General features: G+C 42.9%; 1 long non-coding RNA gene across 1 annotated transcript; it reads right to left on the reverse strand.

Annotated features, from left to right (window-relative positions):
• Positions 1–12644: 12644 nt before the first annotated feature.
• On the reverse strand, positions 12645–15207 carry LOC125541265. The gene is made up of 3 exons (XR_007297477.1): positions 15024–15207; positions 13650–13760; positions 12645–12899 (listed from the first exon to the last, which is right to left on the reverse strand). It is a non-coding gene; the product is annotated as an uncharacterized LOC125541265 (long non-coding RNA).
• Positions 15208–15510: the final 303 nt, after the last annotated feature.

Below are 15510 nucleotides of genomic sequence, written 5' to 3' on the forward strand. Positions count from 1 at the left end.
TCTGCTTTGTCTTGAACAAATATTATTTGAACTGTGTCTCTATCTTGATTTGGCAACAAAAGTTGTGAGAAGGTGTTAAATTAAAACTGATCCATGCTTTCATTGGCATCAACGTCCCCCCAGCTTTGTCTAAATCAACAAGGCATGTTGGGAAAAAAGTAGCTGTCTGGAGCATGCAACATTTCGATCATTTTGTGCAGTTCCACTAAAATAGAGCTGAGCGTCCCTGTTCCAAAGATATTAAGTGTGATTACGATAATAGAGGACTATTGATGAAACAATAAACACACAAATAGAAGCCGGTCACCTTTGCAGTCTCTCTTAAGACTAACTAGTTGGAGAAGATTAGGCTCGGAGTTGGATCAGGAGGATAGAGCAAAACCAATCTCCCTTCGTGCACTCGCACTGAAATGTAGAGACGTTTCCCGTGTGACATTTTGGTAGAACTGCACAAAACACTCTTAAGAAAAAAGTGATTTGTGCAGTTCACCAAAAGGTCGCAATAGCAACGAGGTGAAATGGATAGCCCTGTTTGCAAAAAAGAGGTAGAAAGGAAACAATTACTGGCCAATAACAGTTGATGACACATGCGATGACAAAAAAAAGCATATTCCTTGTCCTAAGGGAAGATAACAACACGGTTGTGTTTGTCTCAAACGGTGTGAGGACGAGATTGCAATATGGAAAGTACGCCGGACGAGCTATGTTTTGGGCAAAGAACTATGGAAGATCCACATGAAGCGACGTGGGAAGACGGGCAGTGGAATAAGGCCGGAGGGGATACCTGGAGGTTGTCGGGATGTAACTAGGTGAGCGGCGGCGGGCAGAATCTGCCCATACTGTGGCAGCGAGCAGGTGGCGTCGGCCCTACCACGCTGGAGCTTGGACAGAGAGAATGACGTGTACCGTAGATCGGGACGTGCTGCCTCGGCGCCGTCGAACGGAGAAACGATGCACGTCCCCCCTTTCCGCCGGCGGACGGGATGCTGCTGAATCAGTGACCAACAGTGAGAGAGAGAGGCCACCGCAGCCTTGTGTGAGATACTCTAAAGAGAGACAAACCAGGCAGGCAGGCTCCATTGTATATAGTGGAGCAGACTACCTTTTTCTCCATAAAAATCATTTTATATTCTGTGTACGTGCCATTGAGCGATATAACTTTATTTAAAAATAACGTGCCAACGCATCAAGTCGAACTTGGTTTCGTGCTCGTGTGGTACACGACCTCCGTAGGTAAACAACCGCTACACGCGTTCAAACTAGCACATGGGCTGCCATTTCATACAGAAATGAGCTCCACCGTGTACCCGCGTGGGTGTGGCTGGGCACGAAGCGTGAGTACGTGCACGGTGCACCTATTCTCTTCTTATATACGTACACCACCTACGTGGGGTTGTGTGAGAGAGATACAAACATAGAGAGATAGTATAGTGTGTGGGTTTGTGAGATTTTTTTGTGGGGTGGGGGGGGTGGTGGGTGGGGTCAATAAAAAATGTAACATATGCAATGTGTGTGAAATAGAGTCCTGGATATATCATATATATATAGAGGGGGCGATCCATAAGAAGAGAGTGGAGGTATCATCGACTTGAGGTGTCATGCCATCTTTTAACCTTTTCTTTAAACAATTTGGCATTCTCATAGGCTTGGGTTCTCCATTCATCAAGTGAGCTAATGTCAAATAACCTTTTCTCACCAGCAAGTTTGAAATCATAATTGAGCTCTTTAATAGCCGAATAAGCCTTATGTTCTAGTTTGAGAGGTAAGTGACATGCTTTTCCATAAACCATTTTATACGGAGACATACCCATAGGATTTTTATATGCAGTTCTAGAGGCCCATAATGCATCATCAAGTTTCTGGGACCAATTCTTTCTAGATCTATTAACAATCTTTTGCAGAATTAATTTGAGTTCTCTATTACTCAATTCTACTTGACCACTAGAATGTGGGTGATAAAGAGTCTTGATGACCCACAAGTATAGGGGATCTATCATAGTCCTTCCGATAAGTAAGAGTGTCGAACCCAACAAGGAGCAGAAGGAAATGATAAGCGGTTTTCAGCAAGGTATTCTCTGCAAGCACTGAAATTATAGGTAACAGATAGTTTTGTGATAAGATAATTTGTAATGAGCAACAAGTAACAAAAGTAAATAAAGTGCAGCAAGGTGGCCCAATCCTTTTTGTAGCAAAGGACAAGCCTGGACAAACTCTTATATAGAGAAAAGCGCTCCCGAGGACACATGGGAATTATCGTCAAGCTAGGTTTCATCACGATCATATGATTCGCGTTCGGTACTTTGATAATCTGATATGTGCGTGGACCGGTGCTTGGGTGATGTCCTTACTTGGACAAGAATCCCAATTATGATTAACTCCTATTGCAAGCATCCGCAACTAGAAAAAAATATTAAGGTAAACCTAACCATAGCATGAAACATATGGATCCAAATCAGCCCCTTACGAAGCAACACATAAACTAGGGTTTAAGCTTCTGTCACTCTAGCAACACATCATCTACTTATTACTTCCCAATGCCTTCCTCTAGGACCAAATAATGGTGAAGTGTCATGTAGTTGACATTCACATAACACCACTAGAGGAGAGACAACATACATCTCATCAAAATATTGAATGAATACCAAATTCACATTACTACTAATAGCAAGACTTCTCCCATGTCCTTAGGAACGAATGTAACTACTCATAAAGAATATTCATGTTCATAATCAGAGGGGTATTAATATGCATATAGGATCTGAACATATGATCTTCCACCAAATAAACCAACTAGCATCAACTACAAGGAGTAATTAACACTACTAGCAACCCACAGGTACCAATGCCAGACTTGGAGAGAAGAATTGGATACAAGAGATGAACTAGGGTTTGAGAGGAGATGGTGCTGGTGAAGATGTTGATGGAGATTGACCCCCTCCCGATGAGAGGATCATTGGTGATGACGATGGCGATGTTTCCCCCTCCCGGAGGGAAGTTTCCCCGACAGAACAGCTCCGCCAAGGTTCCGCCTCGTGGCGGCGGAGTCTCGTCCCGAAAGCTTGCTTATGATTTTTTCCTCAACGGAAGACTCCATATAGCAGAAGATGGGCATCGGAGGGCCACCAGGGGGCCCACGAGGCAGGGGGGCGCGCCCAGGGGGGGAGGGTGCGCCCCCACCCTCATGGCCAGGGTGTGGCCCCCCTCTGGTACTTCTTGCACTTAGTATTTTTTATATATTATGAAAATGACTTCCGTGAAGTTTCAGGACTTTTAGAGCTGTGTAGAATAGGTCTCTAATATTTGCTCCTTTTCCAGCCCAGAATCCCAGCTGCCGGCATTCTCCCTCTTTATATAAACCTTGTAAAATAAGAGAGAATAGGCATAAGTATTGTGACATAATGTGTAATAACAACCCATAATGCAATAAATATCGATATAAAAGCATGATGCAAAATGAACGTATCAAGTGCCATCGAATTTATGTGTGCGCATGTCAAAGATATAGAGTGGCTGGCCTACTGGAACTTGAGAGGGGACATGTGTAATTTGTCTCTGTGGCATGGAAAGCTACCTACAACACTCGACTATCGATGTGTGGGGGGGGGGGGGGGAGGGAGGCCTAATTAACTATAGAGGTACAATGGCTAGTATATGTGTGGAGGAGGAGAGAGGCCTACCTCATGTATTAAGGGAGATCGATCTACCTCATGTATTAAGGGAGATCGATCGGCATCCATGCATATGTGTAGGAGAGGAATAAGGTTGGGAGAGAGACGAAGCTAGAGTGTTGGAGGGGGTGGTAGTGGAGTTGCTTCTAACAAATGGTGGGATAGGCTTGCTAGATAACCGGAGGGCACACCTGCAATATCAATAAGAGTGGGGATGGCTGCCTGTCTGTGCACGTGCGTGTGAGAGGCGGGTCAGGAGGCATGCACGAATGATGAGGGGGGGGCGATATGGCTGTGGTAAGTAGACATAACTACATAGGAAGATCAATCGTCCTTTGTCAGAGAAAGGAGATACATAACTTGTGAGGTACGTCGATCGATGGGGGGGAATAGTTAAACTCGACCTAGGTATATGTTGGGAGATCGATCGGTATACATGCATGTGTGTGTTAGAAGCAAATCAGGCATAGGGAGAAGGATAGAGAGAGAGGGATGCATCTAGGAGGTGGTGCGAGAGTCATACTATATCGAGGGGGAAGGAGTGTGCGAGTACGAGATCGATGAAAAGAGTGGTGGGAGTGAGGCATGGACGGTGATAAGATAAGAGGGGAAGCTTGTGTTTTTGTGCTAGGCACACCTGGCTAGAGAGGCATATCGATCGATGTGTGCCGTGAAGGAGCTGGGGGGCCTACACACACCATGGGTGAACGACCTAAAGTGAAAAGACGAATTTATGCGATGGAGCTAGAGAATGCCGATGGAGGGTGGGAGGGATGCGGGCGTGTGCATGCATGAGAGAAAGTTAGCGCTAGCTAGCTACAAAGACAAGAGGATTGTGTGGGTGTAAAAGACAAATAGATATCATACTTCATTATAAAAAGCGAATTCAGATATTTGAAGAATTTATCATAGTGTTTTGAACCTACACATGTGTGAATATATATAAGGGTGATACACATGGTGTAGTTATGAACATGTTATACTACATATAATATATTTTATCTCCACACTTATAAAAAACGGAGTTGTTGATGATGGTGTGCCTGCCATCCTGCAATATAGGCCATCCTATTTATATCTGACAGATAGGAAGGAAACTATGGCAATTTTGAAAAAAGATACCCACACCCCTCTCCATATTTGCAAATTAGGCTCCACTTGATCATGTTGATGTTCTATGGAACGCATGGGCATCTTGCTAGTACTACGTATAATATATAGAACATTGATCATAATTTGGGCTAATGTGTGGCTTTTGCAGCTCAGGTCTAAATACTTGTCATAATGTAGGGGGCGGGGCACTATACTATGTGTGATAAACACAGTGTACACGTATGGAACATGGTTTAGATTATGAATATATAGTTAGTACATCAAATGTACTATTATTTGGAATCAACATCAAGTGTATTCAAAAAATAGAATTCGAGTTCATGTAGTACACATAGTTCATATCTATCTCTATAGTAATCATGTGGTGTGTTATTAAGGTATACACGAATGATGGTTGAAGTTGGCAACAATCATGATTGTAGATTCTTATTGAAATAGAGAAACGAATTCAAATTCAGTTCGAATTGCAGCGGTAGCATAGACATTTGGAATGCACTAAAATGTTGGTATGAGTAGGTTACATGCATTATACAGCAAGTGAAAAAATTTAGTTGGACATAACATGGATTCACACTCCCTCCTTCCATCTATATAGGGCGTAATGTGTTTTTTAAGACCGCCTTTGACTATTGACAAGATTAATAGTACATGACAAGCACAATGTGAAAATTATATCATTGAAAGAACCTTTTGCAGATGAATTTAACGGTGTGCTTTGTGTAAGTTGCATGTCATATATTATTGCTCTAATATTTGGTCAAAGTTAGCATCGGAAAACGCATTAGGCCCTGTATAGATGGAAGGAGGGAGTAGCTTTGAATAGCATTTTATAGTAAAACAGGGCAATACTCTCTCTTTGTGTGTTTTGAATATTTTTATTTTTTTCGTTTTTTTTGGTTGAGGGAAGTGCGAATTGATTTGGTACGTACAAGTACAATATTACACGTTAGGCTTGTCCCTAAAATTCAACCCGCACCTTGTTATATCGCGAAAATTCAGATATCATGCTCCCAAAACTGGCGCCTTCAGAACCCGCGCCTTGCTATCCTGAAATTACAATGCGCGCGAAAACTCCCTCCAGCTGCCAAATCCCGACATGCGAAATCCCCCTTCTAACCCTGAGCCGAAAGGGCCGCTAGTTCAAATCGGTGGGGGGTACTTTTGTAAAACACCCTACATTTTGGACAAGCGCGTCCCTAAGTCATGGTTCACCCCCTCCCATCGCCTCCTTTTTGCCATTCAAAATCCTAGGCTGCCATAACCTCTCTGCTCCAGCCGCGAAACCCCACCCTCCTCCGTCTGCCACCTCACCGCTGCCTAGCCGGAGCCTCTTCCCCGATGACGTCGTCCACCGCAACAGCTCGACGTCCCTCGTCCACCTCCCCGGATGAGGATCCGTCGTCCATCTCGTCGTCCCGCTGGTTCAGCCGCCCCGTCCTCCACCTCCAAGGAGCTGCTTGGACAATCGCCTCGTCTATCGCGGCTGCTCAATCCCCACAGCGCCACCTTAACCTGCTCCACCGGAACCGCAACATCCTCACCGACTCCTCGGACGAAGCCGAGGCCTACTCGGCACCACCAAAGAGGTTGTACACTCATTGCATCACACCTTCTCCTTAGCTCGACCTCCCGGCGTTGACGATGCTCCATCCCGCACCCCCATGGAGCGGCTACCTTGAAGCCAGCGTCGTGGGCGACATCTCCACGGTGGCTCTCCCCCAGTGCGAGGCCCCTTCGGTGGCGGCGTCCATACCATCCGGATTTGCTGCTGCTCTGGCTCTCCCTCGCTCGCCCGTGCTGCTGCTGTTGCTCTCCCCGTTGCTCGTGCTGCTGCTCTGCTCCGATTTTGCTACACTTCAGTCGACTGAATCGACTTTTGGGTTAATCGATTTTCATGGGGTGGGGGGGGGGCTCGCCGGAGTTAAGGAAGAACCACCCGCAGCGGGGACGGGGGCTCGCCGGAGAGGTACCCCACTATCTATCTTAGGGGTCAGGGTGGGGGGCGGGGGGCCTATAGGGCTAGCCAGGGTGGTGGCAGACCGGCGGTGGGGAGTTGTTTCGGGGCGGCAAGCCGGTGTTGGGGCCGGCGGTTCGGTCAGTGGTGGCTGGCGGCTTAGGGGGTGCAGGTTGAAGATGAACCGCAGGCCATCCCTAAACTACATGTCAATTGCCTCTCTGCTACCATTGCGTTCAGTTTCGACAGTAACATTCAGATTCCACAGTAAATTTCAGTTTTGACAGTTAAGTTCAGAGTCAATAGTTTTTACCTCATCTGTTGTAGTCAGGTGGTCTTTGGTGAAGTAAATTTTACATCTATTTTACATCATCTATTAGAGATGCTATTAGAATCCCACTTGAGATTGATGATGTCTGTCTTGTGCAGCTTCAGTCTTGACGTCTTACGGCTCAGCGGGGCTGCTCCAACGACAGAATGATCCATCACAACACAACAGTGCCATCGACGCCATCTACAGATTCCTAAGATCTTCCTCCGCACCTCCGACAGCCACCTCTGCCTCAACTGCTTCAGCGACCAACCCAATGATGCTGAGGTCGACACAACTACGACAAAGAGGTTGTACACTTGTTGCATCACTTATTACTATACATTCATGTCGATTCCTTAGGGCTATTTTGGTTCGACGGAAAAACATAGCAATAGGGAATTTTCCAATGGCACTCTACTATTCAATTATTCATGCATTTTGTTGAAAGGAATGAAGCAAAACATCCACCTGGACCTACTTTTCAAAATCCTATGCATGAAAACAAGACCAAGTGCATTAGTGGCAGAATAACATTCTAACTGTACACGCTTTCATATGGTTTCACTTTATTTTGTCCGTGTTTCCTTGCATTCCTCTGCTCTTCCAATTCATGTAAACCAAACACTCAAGTTGACAGAAATCCTGTGTTTACAAATGCTCTGTTTACCATGTTCATTCCTATCCTATTCTGGTGTTTTTCCTATCCCTACATTTTTAGAATCATGCAAGCCAACTGAGCCCTTATAGAATTACTTCAGTTACAGGTAGGTGTCGAAGGGAACTCTGTGTGGTTTGTCCTACTCCCGCCACGACGTCGTCCAGCTCAACTGAGCTGCTCCATCGACAGAAACATCCACCAAACCAGACATCACGACTCCTGACTCTCTTTCGCCGCCTCAGATATCCTTCCCTGCCGCCGGTACCCACCGCAACGGCATCACCGTCACCGACTCAGCAGATGAACCTGAGGAGTACACGGGTCCACAAGAGAGGTCGCACTCTTTTGTTTCTGCTTATGTTATGCATTGCTTAAAATTACATGCTACTTTATCGTCCTGTTCACCTCTTGGACTCCAAGTCAGGTCCAAATTAGTGTTCAAACTTGAGTTCTAAATTAGTTGTGGGGCACATATCGAGGAAGCAATGAATAGTATCTCTGTCTAATATCTGGTTCACCTAGGGTATGCCTATGTTGTTCATCTTGGGTGGGAAACAAATAGTAAAGCAATCATCATCTATCTTTTTATTAAATTAAAGCAATCATCAGCCTGCTATCATTATTTTTTGATCCATCCACTGGTTGTTACCATCACTCTAAGTTTCTGCATGCTCTCCTTACATAATCTCACCATATTTTTTCGTATGCATGTCAGATATTGTACACCGTCATGCTGAACAAATAGAGAAAAAGAGAAGAGTTTTGCGCGGCAATACAATGTCATGCAAACATCGCTCCATGGTGGGTTCAATGGCAAACCCTCCCCACCCCTCTCCAGATTGTAATCCAGAGGAAGATATCTATTCTGAGTCAGACGCCGCTGACCACTCCTATTTACCCGCCCAAGGTGTTTGCTCTACCTTGGCATGATGATGTTAGTCATATCATGCATATGTTGCCTTGCAGTGCCTACTTTTGACATCATATATGTCATCTGCTTAGTTTAGACATGTTCTGTAATGCCACATGTTTAGTTTCTATATCATATATGGGAATTATGCAGTCTCATGTCTTTTAGCCAGCCATAATATACGTGAAATGTGCAATGCCATCCTGTTTAACCAGGCATCATATATTTGAATGATATCTTGCCCATCCTTTCCTTCACTACATTTCCATTTGTCGACAATGTTTGTACATTAAATGACTCTTCCTGTGAATCTGCCATTTGGGTGGGAGATTGAAAATCTGGAGTGAAAACAAGGCCTTCAGAGCAGACAGTGCTACCTGTCGAAGCAGATCTCTTGTTGGGTCCCGATAGCTCCTCAGAGATGGATTCTGAGATAGATGACCAGTCCTATTCCCCCATCGAGGTGTATGCTCTAACTTGGCACAGTTATACTGCTCATATCATGCTTATGGTGTCTTGCATTGCATAGTTTAGACATCATATATTATATACATAATATTCAACACCATGTTCTTAGTTCAGACATCATATCTAATGCCCTCTGTTTAGCATATAAATCACATATGTGAGTTAAATGATGTGATCCTAATTACTTAGATAACATGTAGGTGAATTATGTCATGCGATCCTGTTTAGTTATTCATCATATCTTTGAATTATGTTACGCTATGCTATTCAGTTTAGATAGACATCATATATGTGAAATTATGTCATGCTATCCGTTTTAGTTAAACAATATACATGTCAACTATTTCATGCCCTCTTTTTTCCACACTATCTATTGCATCTGTCTCTCATACAATGTCTGTACATTCAACTATGTTTCCTGTTTATCAGCCATTTGAATTGGAGCGGGTGATGCCAGCATCTAGCGGACTAAAAACACGGTCTTCATATAAAACAATGCTACCTCTTGGTGGAGATAGCACCCCGGTTGTACATGCACGAGAACCAGCCCTACCACACATAACACAAACTCTCGCAGATTGTAACCCTACTGCGATGGACAAAGAACCAACTAAAATAGTGCTACCTCTTGGTGGAGATAGCTCCTCAGTTGTACATGCACGAGAACCGGCCCTACCACACATAACCAAACTCTCGCAGATTGTACCCCTACTGTGATGGACAGAGAACCAGCCTCACCCAATCTAACCCCAACCCCAGCAGATAGTAACCCGATTCCTGTTGACACATCACCATCTCCACCACAGAGCTCACAAACAAGAGCAGTTAGTAAGGCAGCTCCAGTGCCCAAAGGGCCAGTACTACCACGGCGAACCCTAACTCCACCGGTTAGTATGCCTATTCCTGTGGAGGAAGCACAACCAGCTAGTCGTAGTTTAGCATCTATCGCATTTGATGTTGTTAAATCATATGTGCGTATCTTCCCATCTTGGAAATATTATACTGAAGATGAAGGAAAATGCCAGTTGCAGGTGTTTGTCCAGGAGTTATGTGTAAGTAATGTTATTCATGGCAATTACTTTGCTTTGTCCCATACATTCAACCTCCATGATGGTTATAATACATCAAATTTTCCCATTTTTCTCTATAGAGAAGGACCAATTTGGAAACTCGGGATGAGGTAACCTGTGCTAATACCTCTGCTATCTTCAAGAATGCTTGGTGGTAGTATCGGAATTACCTAAAGAAAACATACTTCACTGGCAAAGAAACTCATCAAATTCCCTTCTGTTCACCTGAGACACATTTACTGGACGATGACTAGGAACGCCTTGTTCTGTATTGGTCCCAAACCAAGAATGTGGTAAGGTCTATGAGCTCATTTTCTATTTTTAAGTACTATATTCTTGCGTCTTATTGTACTCTGTTCATGTAGAACAAGTGCCTAAACTTGAAGAACAACTGTTCTAATTTAAGATTCCATTGCTATCATAGTTCAAAAAAGCGCTAGGCGTTAATTGTGTGTTTTGCCACCGCCTTGCGCTTTACTGACCAAAGCGCATGCTTATGCGCAGTTATGCACAGATTAAGCGTAGTTATGCGCAATGCGTTTCGCCAACGTCACTTAGGCGCGCCTTTTTTAACTATGATTGCTGTCGTGCATACTACTTTGGTCTTGTATCACTGTATTTACTCATACAAACTTATTTTTAAATTGAAGGATCCAATCGAAACTCCAATGGCACAACAGGTATGTTCACGCATGTTTCTTTAACAGGCTTGCTCTTATCAATAGCTTTGTAGATTTCAATTTTAATTGTGTATAGAGTTGACTTCTCATATCATGCACATTACTAGCATGACAACAAAGCCAATAGTGTTGTTGTACATGTAGACCCGTGGTACCCATCTGAAATCTTGTTGTGCCGTGTAGTTTCCCATGCTTTGTATTCTTTCACTGCTGCTTTGTCTTGAACTGATATGATTTGAACCGTGTGTGTATTTTGATTTGGCAAGACAATGCAGTGACCATAGGACACAGATATACATTTTTTGATGCTTTTATTATGTACTAGTACTTGGCAATAGAAGACTTGGTAGTTTCATCCTATCAACCTTACTAATGAACTGGTTCACCGAAATGAGTTTCATATACTAGTACATGCTAAACCTATTATGTGTCTGCTTGTTTCTTCTTTTAGAATGCTGACAGAATATTGGGGAAGAGTGCCTTATTAAGCAATGGTAAAGGAAGTAATGCAGATAAGGTTCAGGATAGTGACACATCCTTGTTGGTCTCCAACAAAGCTGATAAAACAGCTAAGGAAGATTATCTCGAAGACAGTGAGACAACCCCAAAGTCCTGTCTTGGTTTAGTGTTCGAGTTACTGGCCACTACCGCTTGCATAAGCTATTCAAACTCACTGTCTGAATCAGTTCGGTTTCTTGAGTCTCAACTACAAGCTAAACGACATCGATCAGCTGTGCTGCGACAAGAAGCGGAAGGACTGCGAAAGTCCCTGGAGCATTCAGATGCATACTTTCTGGTGCAACAAAAAGCGTTGGAGGATTTTAGCGCCAAACAGCACAAAGCTAATAAGCTTGCTAAGCTTATTGCCAGCATGGTGGATACCATGTTTCTTGAGCTCTTCTGAAGTTGTTTCAGTTATGCTCTTGTTTTGCTACCGCGTTTATTTGCACTGGTGGTGCCGCGTTTATTTGCACTGGTGGCCAATTTTGACGGCCAGTGTATGTAATATGCTGCTTTGTTCCCTATATTTGCACTGGTGGCGAACTTTGATGCCCAGTGGATGTAATATGTGTAATTGTGGTAATAGTCTAGCGTTAATTGCTTGCTTATTTATTTCCTTATTGTCTTGTTTAGTTGTTTGCTTGTAGTCACTGCAGTTCTTTTTCTGTGTTTTTCTAGTGGCCCCAATAACCTATTTTTGGAAACTAGGCCAAAATAATCATGGCAACACACAGACTGTTGTAACCATGGGCCTCCTGCAGGCCGTATGATCCATGGGCCTTCTACGGGCCGTAGGATCCATTGGCCTTCTATACGGGTCATAGGATCCGTTGGCCTTCTCACTACAACAGGACCCCTCATATAGCAACGCATTTTTTTGTATCTAAATGTCCATATATGCGTTGCTAGATCTTTACCAATGGTTTTGGATGCGTAGCCTTATCCAGTGTTGCTAGCGCATAATGCAACGGTTATACTTCCGTTGGTAAAAGGAACCGTTGCAAGAGTACAACACATAAAACTGACTTTTACAACACTCATATACGTTGGTGGTTAATGTCCAGGAATTCAAATCTCATCTACAGGATTTCAAATCCCTATTACTTGGCCACAAAGAATTTGCAATGCTGCAGGTGTTTTACATATAAAATGTGAATAATATTTTATATATTGCCAGTAATTAAATTAATGCTCCACATAATGGTGATAAGTATGTATATCAAGTCGGAATAAAAAATATACGCATGACAGGAAGAAATCGATATATTGAAAAAAACTATGTAGATTACAATAGTTGATATTACAGGAGGAATAACATCCAGATGTGATGCATAACCTGAATATTCTCTTGACAGCAAAACTTAAACTAAAATCATCCATCAACATCCCTACAACTTAAACTAAAACTTAACCGAGGAACATCATCCAACAGGAAAAGCATCCCTACAACTAAACTAAAACTGAGAACATCCATCATCGTCTTCATCGTGAACCAGGAACATCATCATCATCATTGCAGTATACTTGCCACGCACCCATGTAATCATCCGTATATCTTTTGAATCTACAAATAAAATAACAAAATGAACTGTTAAACACAATGCAAATAGGAAACATTACTTCTTACAATGGGTCATTACTTTCGAAACATTGGTTGCCCGCCTAGATTACAACGATTACAAAGAAAAGTTGCGACCTGAAAGTATTCCCTTACAACTCAATATACTACTTCAGGTCACAAAAAACATAAACAGGACTCGGAGAAAAATAAACAGTTGGTGGCCAAAAAGCAAGCCACTAATAACATAGTACCTATAGTTGACGGATTAAAAGCATAATAGACACTGCTTGTATGGAACAGTGCAAGCGACATAATGGGAAATTCAGCAATTTACAAACCATGACAGCAAGAGTTCATGAGGGTAATTCAGCAATTTATGAATCAAAGTGGTATGAGCTCAGTGGTCACTTTAGCAATGTACAAATCAAAAAGGCAAGAGTATCTAAGAAGAACATTACTTGCATTTCCGTCTTCGCAAACAGTTAACATATGGAGATCGCGGACAGTTACCAGAACTATGACTACGGACACTGCTGTATCTTGGACAAATCTACTCGCAGCTCCAGCCGTCCGTGATGTCGCCCATCTCGGCAGTGCCGGAACGGATGAGTGCGGCCTCACATTAAATTACACACAACAATAGGTACACAATTTGCGAGATAGGAGTACATAAATAGTTGAATAAGAGCAGAAAAGAAGGCTGAAAAATGGTTAGAGCTAATCTAAGCAATAAAGGAATAAATAAATAATCACCTCAACGGAAATAGTCTTAGTTGAAGGTAAAACTCAATGATGTACTATGAATGTAGAGCCTGGCACATTGAAAACCACCGAATGGCATTGAGTATTTCTTTCTTCGGAAACCTGCGCACAAACAAACAGTGAGCCTCTATTTAACGAATGACTAATATGATGATTAACAGTGAGCTGTTGCCGGTGTATATGTGCGTGTGCTTGCTGCAAGCTTTAGTATATGAATGTTTGCACATGAACATGCATAAAGCTCAGGTGTAGATTGCATCTAAGTGGGGTATTAGGATTCAGTTTTTTTACACTATGATGTACAGCGGTAGTAGATAAGTATCTTTTTTAGATTAGTAGATAAGTATTTGGTATAGATGAATCATTTGCATTGACTTGACCCAAGTGCATATATAATAACTGCATGCTATGAGAGCAGTGGCGGAGCGTGACCAAAATACAACAGGGGGCCAAATCCATCTAAAAACACACAATATGCATGAATAGCCTTCTCATCATAGAACATGTGTAAGAGATAATTTGAAGGGATCCCATAATTATATGACTAAATAATATGTCGTTTCCATTGTTGCTATATATCTAAATCAGGAACTTATAATGCATCAAATTTTCCAGCATTTAACCGATGAAGTGGACATCTATATGAATAAATTATCATCACACCTCGCTTCTCAGTTACTCTCTCCGTTCCAATCAAAAAATAGGACATACACTTTCTGTAGTAAACTAACCAAGCAATTAGCCAGGCAAGCACAAAGCACCAACCAGCAGTGTCCAAGGCTTTTGGTTTCAATCAACAAGGCACCGTAACCCAGCAAGAGGATTAAGGTCTAGTGCGCACAAGTGCTGGTGCGTCCACCGTCCGGCGTGGTGGCTTGCCGGCGTCAGCGGCATGCAGCTCCAAGCCTCCGACCAATAAGAAGGGGATAGACAAGTCGATAAAGAGGAGGAGCCAAGGAGGTCATCAGATGAACGAACGAGTTCGCAATGGTCGATCGCTCAAATCATGTCAGCGGACAATGGTTCACAATAGCTGTGTCCTGGTAGTGATCTAGCCCTGCAGTAGCAGTCTATCGGAGCCGTGGAGAATCGGGATGGACGCTGTTCCTGGAGACTGCTACTGGGCATTATCTCCTGGGCTGTGCTAAAGTAGTGAATAAACCTAGTATAAAATTCTTTTTGTAATTTTGGAAGGGGGGGTCGTGGCCTAGTTTCGCCTCCACTACCCTCCTCCAGTGTATGAGAGGACAATCACATAACCAAATGACAAAGAAAATGTGTACTGTCTTATTTATCAGTGTTCTGAACCATATCAACAGCATCAAAGCAAAATCATAGAAGAAACAATGTGGATTATTAATTCACCTGCTCACTAAACACAAAGATGTACGTGCTTTCCCCAACAGGTCCACGTCCACTAGTATTTGCACTGGACGTGAAAGCCACCATTAGCAAGCTACTACATCCACCTAAATAACCTGACCATCAGACTCCCAAAAAGTGTGAAATTGCAACAAAAACTTTGATTAGTAACTCATCACAACTGCAATACAGAGATCTATTAAGACTGGATCCCTGCTTAAATATTGTAACTCTTGTAATAGACTATTTAACATGGGGTCCGCATATAAAGTAGCGTTCTCTACATATTAAAAATAGAAAGGATTAACGACTCATCTATCAAGGATGGATGAAGTTAGCACTTAGCAGCGCATAAGAATTTTTAAAAATTTGATGCTCCATTGATATCTAATAATTTACTAATTTAATAGAGTAGCAATCAGTGCATAAATGTAAATCAACAGAGATCAGAAGTCAGTCTACAGGCCAATCAGTGTTCGTCAGTGAATTG

Source organism: Triticum urartu, chromosome 2 (assembly GCF_003073215.2).
Source record: "Triticum urartu cultivar G1812 chromosome 2, Tu2.1, whole genome shotgun sequence".
NCBI classification, from domain to species: Eukaryota; Viridiplantae; Streptophyta; class Magnoliopsida; order Poales; family Poaceae; genus Triticum; species Triticum urartu.